Source organism: Acomys minous (genome assembly GCF_964271855.1).
Source record: "Acomys minous genome assembly, chromosome: 2".
NCBI lineage: Eukaryota > Metazoa > Chordata > Mammalia > Rodentia > Muridae > Acomys > Acomys minous.
In genome coordinates this window covers 53,868,551-53,877,880 of record NC_140484.1, presented here as the reverse complement: position 1 = coordinate 53,877,880, position 9,330 = coordinate 53,868,551, and the positions used below count along the sequence as shown (strand labels likewise).

The following is a 9,330-nucleotide window of genomic DNA, read 5'->3' as shown; positions in this document are numbered from 1 at the left end:
CAGCCAAGAGTGTGTTGGCCTCTGGAGCCAACCTGCCCCAGGGTGACAAACATCTGTCACTCAGACTTGGGCTTACTTCTTCACTCTGTGATATTAGGCAAGCCATTCCTTTTCCCGCAATGCTTCTATCTTTTTTTTTTTTTTCAATCAACTAAGCCAAAAGTCTGGAGCAGGAACAGCATAAGCCCTGCAGGGATGCAGAAAAGTTTATGTGCCGGTGCGTATAAACTGCAAGTGTAAGCCAGGCATGGTGCAAGGAGCTTTTATAGGCATGGCCCTAATGAGCTGGCCCCTTTTGTAGATGAAGAAACTGAGGCTCGCAAAAGCAATGACAGCTGTTGACAAGCGCTGCTCTTAGCCTCAGTTTCCTTACGGGACTCCTCCCGTAGCCACGCCCCATGCAGGCCCCGCCCCGTCCAGCCCGCCAGCGCCGCAGCCGGGGCAGGGCGCAGCCAATCACCCGCGGAGCGCGTTGGTGCGCTTGTCCTCGCCCGCCCCGGCCCGGACTCCGCTCTCATTCCGCCGCCGCCGTCCGCAGACTCGGTAAGACAGCGCGTGGGTAGCGCTGCGGCACCGCCCTGGGCCGGGCGCGCGGGTGTCACCCTTGGGAGCGCCGTGAGGTACGCGGGAGCCGCGCATTGGAGAAGCAGAGGGCACCCTCTTTCTTGCGCAGTGACGGGTCTAGAGATCCCGGGGCGGGAGGAAGGATGCTTGGTCCTCGGACTGGGCAGGATGCCTCCGCCCGGGACGCGTGGGGCTTCGGCTCCTGGTGTCCCGCCCCACAGTGGGTTCTCTCTGCGCGTGGATTTGGGGTCCTCAGTGCACCACGAAGGTTGCTCAGGATTAGGCATGACTCCTTGGTCCCTGTTCAGTAGGGGCGCATATTCTCTTTCCTGTCCCATCCCATCCCACTCCCGACTCCGCGGGTGGCTTGGGGCCAGTGTGGACGCCAAACCCTTTTCTAGCCCCATCTCACTCGCCACTTTGCAGGTGGATTGGTTTCGGGGTCCGTGAGGGTGGGGCCCAGCAGTAGGAAAGATGCTTGGCCTTGGGACTTGGCAGGTGGCCGGTGCCCCCTCCCGGCGCGGGTCCCCGCAATGCAGCCGTCAGGACACGCCCTTGGCGCTGAGACTTGTGTTAAGCACCCCTCACTTTTGAGGGGTTCAAGGGCAGGTGGGTGTCCACAGACTGCCCAAGGTCGCGCCAGGACCGGAGCCCGGGAGGGTGGGGCGTCACGTGACCTGGCCTGGGCGAACTTGGCAAGGGACAGCCCGACGGCGCTTCCTGGGCAGCCCCGAGATCCGCTTGGCTGTGTCCTAAGAGCTGGTTCCCTTCGTTTTTCTTCATCTTCATATTGTGAATCCTGGCCTGGCCTTCGTTAATGCCACAGAAAACAGATGATTGCTGATGTTTTTAAGGTGTTAAAAAGTTCCTAGTATGACCCAGGCTAGATACAGATCAAAGTCAGTCATCAACTCCCGGCTTCTTTCTGTTCCCTGCATTCAAATAGTTTATCCAAGGACAACTTTTGGTTGGAAACTGCTAACTTTGGAAGTTCGCAAATAAAATGAAAGTGAGTCCAGAAGCCTTTCGGAACGCGTATTTAGTTACAGCATTTTCTAGCACAGGCGTCTGGTTTCTGGTCATTCCTGATATTCAAGCGTGTTTATCTCTGTCAAAACCGCAAGCCAAATGAGTAAAATACAGCGTTGGCCTTTTATTTGTGCCAGCAAGCATACATTACCACCACCACCATCGCCTTCCATAGTCAGTAAACTCGGGGCTCACCGGAGAACGGTGGTACAGGGGACAGTGCTTGCCCCGGGCGAGTGCAGGGCAGTAGGTAGGTCTGGGCACCATCCGCTTCGGTCTTTCGCTGAACTGGCTCTGCTGCAGCACCAAGAGCTTTTATAATGTAAATTACTGTTTTTTTTTAACTACGAAGCCTCGCTAGACTTAACCATACACTTGAATTTTGTTTTTTACCTATATACTTATTTTTTTTTTTAATTAAAGTAGGGTCTCACGTACCGCAAGTTGGCCTCCAGCCTGCTATGTAGCTAAGGTTGGCCTTGAACCCCTGAACTTCTTCCTACCAACCCCTCCCCCCCAGGTGCTGTGATTATAGCCGTGCACCACCACGCCCGGCTTTGAACTCTATCTTAACCGTCTCTGGAATCACACCCGGTCAAGTTTTGTATCAGAAGTGGCCGAAGCGGCTTCCTCCTGCACTAGACAAAACCTTTCGAGTTTGAGCTAGAAAGCCACCTGACTGCAGATGAGGGAGAGAAACCCCTCCCTTCCGCCGCCGCTGCTCTTGGCGGGGACCCAGTCGTCACGGAATGGGCAGGCCTGGTTCTCCCGGGAGTTTGGGGCGCTGGCCGGAGCTTACCCAACCCTGATTCCTCATTCCCATTTTGCCCATTCATAAAAGCACCGCAATTTTGACTTTTTTTTTTTTTTTTTTTTTTTTTTTGCTTGGGTTTCGCAGTGAAACCCTTTGAGACACGGTGCTGGCCAGCCGTTTGTGCATGCGGCATCTATCGCCGGACAAAGCGGGTCGGTGGCTACCCGGGCGGCGCACAGGGATGGCAGCGGCGACGCGCGCCGGCTCGCTCCGGAAGGCCTGCGTGGGCTCGGCCGGTGGAACAGGATCCGAGCGCCCCGGACGCGCCAGCATGGGGGCGGGGCTCTCGTAACCTTTCCCCTACTTTTCTCAGCCGTCACGTGACTCCGGCTGAGTTTGGGGGGGGGGAAAGGGGCGGGGCGGGAAGCCGCGGTTGCTAGTGCCCTTCCCTTTCCCCAGCGCCTCGAGTCTTGGTCTCTAGGCGGTTAGAGCTATGGGGCGCTCCTGTACTTTGACCGTTTGCAGGGTTTTTTTTTTTTCTTTCTTTTCTTTTTTTTCTTTTCTTTCTTTCTTTTCTTTTCTTTTTTTTTTTTTTTTTTTGGTCAGAAAATATGTCTAGTCACTCTGCATAGATATTTACGGGTAGACCAAGAGTTCTACGGCTGGTGAAAGCCTGTATTTGAATTAGCTTAGACTAAAATGGTAGGACAAGGTGAATCACTCTGAAGTGTGTTTAGCAGATCTCCCTGAGGAGGGAGGAGCGCTTAAATCCCGGAGTTTTGGGACAGCCTGGGAACATGCGGAAAATACGGCTCCAGTTCAGGAAAGAAGAAAAGGGGGGGGAGTCTTAAGCTGGAGGCGCGCCTAACAGGCTTATAAAAGGATTACTGCACACTTGAATTAATGCCAATTTAAGTTTTTCTTGCAAGAATGCTTGTTGTTAGGAAAATAAACCTGCTGCCAAGCCTGTGGACCTGAGTTCTATCCCCGAAGTCCCAAGAGTGAAAATTATCCCGATTTCCGTACCTGTGCTGTAGCCTGTACTCACCACCACGAGTAAATACGATACGTGTTTTTTGTTTTAAGTAAAAAGCAATACCAGCATATTGTGCAGTTTAAAAGGGGAAAGTGGGGATGCCCTGGGGTCATCTGGAGTTTCTTCAGGACTGTGATGGTGTGTAACTGTACCGTCTAGCGCTTGGGAGGTGGATTAAAGGATTGCAGGGTTCAAGGCCAGCCACCACCACCAGTGCGTTGGAGTCCCAAGTGGGATACACAAGAACTTGTGTCTGAGCCAAACCTAGACTACGCAAGCTTTTGTTTTTATTATTAAATTTCTTACTTAACACAAGGAGTAGGTTCTACTTGTTGATTTCAAATATTTGTTGCCTTTTGTACCCTTCACCTTGAAACCCATGTAAATATTGAGGCGGACATTGGGTCCTCGCCGGTCCCTGGGCTAAGGCCAGCTTTGCCCTGTTTAGGTAACGTGGCTGCCCGGTTCTGAGAAGTACCCACCTTTGCCCTTTTTGTGTGAGGAGTTCTGACCTTCAGGAATGTTAATAACAGTGGGCATGCTGCCCGCTGAGGGGCCCAGCACCTGGGTAACTGCCCTCTTGGAAGGTTGGGAAATAGGGTGGCCGCTGACCTCGCCTAGGAGGAGTGTCAACCCATGTTGCACACAGACCCATTTAGGTAAACTGTAAAGAAAGCTTGGCATGAAAAACACCTGTAACCCCAGCATTTGGGGCTTGGATACTAAGGCAGGAGGATGCCACGGCTACATAGCAAGACCTTGTCTCAGGTAATAAAATGAAACAAAACAAACCAAAAACAGTAAAGCCAGGCTTAGTTGTCCATGCCCAGCCCTTCGGAGATGGAGACAGAAACTTAGGAGTTCAAGATCAGTCTCAGTGGATATGCCTGGCTTAGGGCTAACCTAAGACCCTGTCTCAAAAACAAGAAAAATAAAATACCATGTTATAATACACTAGTGTTGGTGGCTTGTGACACTTAGGAGCACAGGTATCTAGACTTTCTGTCCCCTCCCCCTCCGTGTGTGGTCAGAGCTGAGTGAGTGTGCCACTTCTGTTTAAGTCCGTCCTCCATGGCTCCCTGGCAGGCATGGCCACACTCTCAGGCATACGAATACTTGCTGAAGGAAGGACAGAGGCTGGGATGCCCTTTCTTCGTTGGATTGATCCAGACTACTGATATTAAGGGGGTGAGAGTCTTCTGGAAGTTTCATTGGTTGTACCCCTAGAAGTTCCTGCCCGGGAGGCAGGGATCTGAGGAAGTGGTTGCCCCCCTCCCTCAGTGCACTTCCCCCATGCTGTTACGTGGCAATACCTGCCATTCCCATGCCGGCCACCAGCTCTCTGCAGTGATGTCATCCACTGCCACCTGTACTGGCTTCCCTTTGGGGTCCCTTAGCTTTGAGTAAAGCCAAGAGTAGAGAATTCAACATAAGCCAGGAGATGATGATGCACGCCTTTAATGCCAGCACTTGGGAGGCAGGGGCAGGTGGATCTCTGTGAGTTTGAGGCCAGCCTGGTCTACAAAGTGAGTCCAGGACAGTCAAGGCTACACAGAGAAACCCTGTCTCAAAAAACCAAAAACCAAGAACAAACACACACACACACACACACACACACACACACACACACACAGAGAGAGAGAGAGAGAGAGAGAGAGAGAGAGAGAGAGAGAATTCAACACACCTTGTTATGATGCCCTGTGGGGATATTCATATGCCAGCAGGGACAAGCACAGTGACTCCCCACATCCCTGTCCCCCCTTGAAACAGTCTCACCACGTAGTCCTGGGTGGCCTGAAACTCACTATGTAGGCCAGCCCTTCATGGAACCGCTTGCTTTATTAAAGCGTTCACCCCTAGCTTCCCTGCAGCATGGGAGGTCTACCCTGGAGTCCACTGTGTAGTATGGATCTAGTCTGAAAAGAAATGAATGAGCTGCCCCTGGTTAGTCAGAGTTGTAAGTTGGGCTGGAGGACCCCATCCTGACATTGTGACATTGAGATAGGTGGGGGTGTAGAGGAAAGAGCAAGGACAGACACCCACTTTCTTGAAGGACGTGTGTTGACCCCACAGGCTCCTGCTGGAATTGCGGGAGTGTGGCCTTGAATTAAAAGGCCGGTGCTGGGCCGCGCGCACTCTGGCGTCCTTCAGTTGTTGGGATCTGAGGTGCTCTGTGCTGCCTTGTGCTGATGAAGTGTGCAAGAGAGGTGAAGCTTGTCAGTGAGGGCGAGGTCTGGAAGTGAGCCCAGATCTGTGGTGTAGCCACTTTCTCAGCTAGGCCCCAGTCACCTGCAGTCACAGAGCAGGGCTCTTGGTGGTGACCCCACCCCTGACCCCCATACACGCACACTGAGACAGTGACAAGGTGTGAGCAATGCTGGGTGGGTCTTCATTTCGGTCTGTAGGATGGCAGCTCTGATACCTGCTTTCCTATGCTCCTTGACCCCCCCCCCCCACACACAAGACTCCAGTAAGGGGTTAGGTCTCAATCTCAGCATTCAGGTGGCAGAGACCTGCAGATCTTTAAGGCGGAGGCTGGCCTCATCTTGTGATAGTGTGACCTATGCACACTCTCTTGAACTTGAACTTCATGATGCTTTGTTTGTTTGTTTGTTTGTTTGTTTGTTTTACAAGACAGGGTTTCTCTGTGTAGCCTTGGCTGTCCTAGACTCACTTTGTAGACCAGGCTGCCATCGAAGTCATAGCAATCCTCCTGCCTCAGCCTCCCGAGTGCTGGCATTAAAGGTGTGCACCACCATGTCTAATGCTTAATGGGTGAAGTGAGATGTTCTCTGTGACCCTGGGTGACTTCAGCATGACCCCATGACTGTGAGGAGAACCACAGGCCCCTCACAGGACGCTGTGTTGCTAAGGTGCAACATTCAGTACGTTGGTTGGACTCACCATGCTTTTTTTTTTCTTCCTTCCTTTTTTTTTTTCTTTTTCTTTCTCTTTTTTTCTTTTTGAGACTGGCTGTGAGGCTTATTGGCGAACACGTTTGGTGGGGTGTGGGACTCAGAAGTGCAGGGCCTGCCTCCTGTCTAGGGGGCCACAGTTGATGGATGTATGTGTATCCTCGCCTCTTCAAACCCACCTGCAGTAAACTTAAAGGCCCACTTCTTTGAGATGTGGACCCTCTCTCAGCCAGGGAACTTGAACTTGGCCTCTGGAAGGACCTCAGTCACACTTCTCTGAGCATGGACCTGCTGGCCTAATCACTGAACCCTGACAACTGTGCCCTGGGGTGTCTCAGAGGCACCCCACAAACCTATCTGGTGGAGCTGAGGTTGGGGACATCATGGCATCAGAGGCATGGTTATCCAGCAGAAAACTATCTCAAAGGTTCCTTGGAACGGCATAAACATGCCACATACTTCATTAGCCGCCAGGAGGACTGGTGTTTACAGCCACTGCCTGCCAGCCCTCCTGTTCTTAACTAAGCAGAGCTGGAGTCAGGGAAGGTATTCTAATACAGGTTTTAGCACAAGAGTTCTGAGGAGGGAGAGGCGCTCTGAAGGTCAGATGACCCATGGAGAGTTGCTGTGTGAGCCCCATTTTCTGTTCTGTTCTGTTGGGTTTGTTTTTTTTGAGACAGGGTTTCTCTGTGTAGTCTTAGCTGTCCTGGACTCACTATGTAGACCAGGCTGGCCTCAAACTCACAGAGATCTGAGTGCATCTGCCCCCCTGAGTGTTGGAATTAAAGGTGTGCGCCACCACTGCCTGGGGTTCATATTCATCTTACAGTATTTTTTTTTTTTAATTTCTTTTGCTGGGGGTGGTGGCACATGCTGTAATCCCAGGGCACTGTAGGCAAAGGAAGGCAGATCTTTAGTTCCAGGCTAACCAGGCCAACATAATGAGAAACCTGTTATATGTGTATATATATATATATGTGTGTGTGTGTGTGTGTGTGTGTGAGAGAGAGAGAGAGAGAGAGAGAGAGAGAGAGAGAGAGAGAGAGAGAGAGAGAGAGAGAGAGATTGAGAACCGCTTGAGTGCAATGACCTCTGAGTGTAAAAGAGGAGGTTGCATAGTCTAGAGCCGGAGTTAGTGGTAGTTGTGAGCTCCCCCCCCCCCCATGGGTGATGAAATTGAACGCAGGTCTTCTGCAAAGCTGCACACATTCTTTACCCCTAAGCCACGTCTCCAGCCCCATCTAACCGCTTTTCTTTTTAAACCTGGAGATGGCCTGTGACCCATGTCCCTGTAAACCAGAACATTTGTAGATACAGGTTCTAGATGCCAGTGTCAGGATTGCAGTTGGACAGGTTTTCCAATTGTCACTATGTTCTGGATTGCTTACATTGCCTATGCCAGGTCGCCGAGGTGGCAGACATGCGCAGGGTGCACAGGAGAGCCCCCGGGGATCTGGGGACATTTGTGGGAGCAGTGGTATGAGAAGTTTGATCTCCTTGAGCTGATGGATAGTTGCCCTTTCCTGGCAGTCAGAGCGCAGGCTGGCATTCTGTGTTTCAGAGCGGAAGGGGTAGACGGTTAGCCATGTCCACGTGGATTTCTGTTGTTATTAAGTTTTTTGACATTTGCTTTTTGTGGTGGTGGTGGTGGTGGTGTGTGTATGTGTATGTCTGTCTGTCTGTCTGTGTGTACCAAAGGACCGTTTGTGGGATTTGATTCTGTCCCTCTCCTGCGCATGTCCCGTTGACTCAGCACCAAGAACCACCTCCTGCTGAACCGTCTTGCTAGTCCCCTTCAGTATTTTGTCTTGTTTTGTTTTGTTTTTTGTCTTTTGTTTTGTTTGGTTTTGGTTTTTTTGTTTTGTTTGTTTGGTTTTGTTTTTTGAGACAGGGTTCCAGAACTCTCTTTGTAGACCAGGCTGACCTCGAACTCACAGCAATCCACCTGCCTCTGCCTCCCAAGTGCTGGGATTAAAGGCCTGCGCTGCCGCCGTCTGGCCGATCTACTAGTTCTTAATGAAGCTGTATAGTATAAAGCCTAAATCTGAGTTTGCTTTACTTGTAACTTTCCTTTCTTTTTGAGACAAGGTCTCACTGTGTAGCTCTGGCTGGCCTGGAACTGGAGATGTAGACCAGGCTGACCTCAAAAGCAGAGATCTACCTGCCTCTGCCTCCTGGGATTACAGGTGAGCACCACCACACCTAGCTTTTATTATTACTTTTTTAAAGTTGAGCCTGGGTCTCACGTAGCTTAGGCTGGCTATGTAGCCATAGATGCCTTTGTATTTATGATCCTTGCTGGGATTAAAGGCATGCGCCACCAGCCGGAGCACTCGGGAGGCAGAGGCAGGTAGATCTCTGTGAGTTCAAGGCCAGCCTGGTCTACAGAGGGAGTCCAGGGCAGCCAAGGAGAAACCCTGTCTCAAAATACCAAAAATAAAAAAATAAAAAAATTTTAACCCCCCCCCAAAAAATGTATGATTCTCTCACCTTCCCCTCCCAAGTGTTCGAGTTAGAACAGTTCACCATCATGTCCAGCTTGAATTTTGACAGGGTGCTGTAGGTGGGAGTTCTGTTGTTTTTTGGGGAGAAGTAGATTGATGATTGAAACTTAATTTTTTCTTACCATTCAAATACTAGCCAGGCCTGACCCTGCTTACCTCTTGAGATCAGACTGGCCATAGACCATTTGTTTTCTAACCTGACCTGAACTATTGTGTCCAGCCAATTGGTGTGAGCGGCTTATGGTGATATGTTTTATTGTGGGAAAGTCACCCATGGCTGACTTATATAATGCAAACAGAGACTGCCCAGCCAGGAAGTCAAGATACAGCCTTTTTGAGCTGGGCGTGGTGGCCCACGCCTTTAATCCCAGCACTCTGGAGGCAGAGGCAGGCAGATCGCTCTGTGTTTGAGGCCAGCCTGGTCTACAAAGCAAGTCCAGGACAGCCAAGGCTACACAGAGAAACCCTGGCTGAAAAACAAACAAACAAATAAACAAAAAGATAGAACCTTTCACAGGGAGGGTGCCT

General features: G+C 51.0%; 1 protein-coding gene across 2 annotated transcripts in view; it reads left to right on the top strand.

The window, feature by feature from the left end:
• The first annotated feature begins 397 nt into the window (after nucleotides 1-397).
• The window catches only part of CPT1A (carnitine palmitoyltransferase 1A), a 63,826-nt gene continuing 54,893 nt past the window's right edge, over nucleotides 398-9,330 (top strand). The window contains exon 1 of one of the 2 annotated variants that reach the window (XM_084750781.1): nucleotides 398-543. The gene's annotated coding sequence lies outside the window, so the exon portion shown is untranslated. Of the gene's footprint in view, nucleotides 621-9,330 lie in introns of both variants that reach the window. The other variant, XM_084750782.1, reaches the window with a different exon arrangement.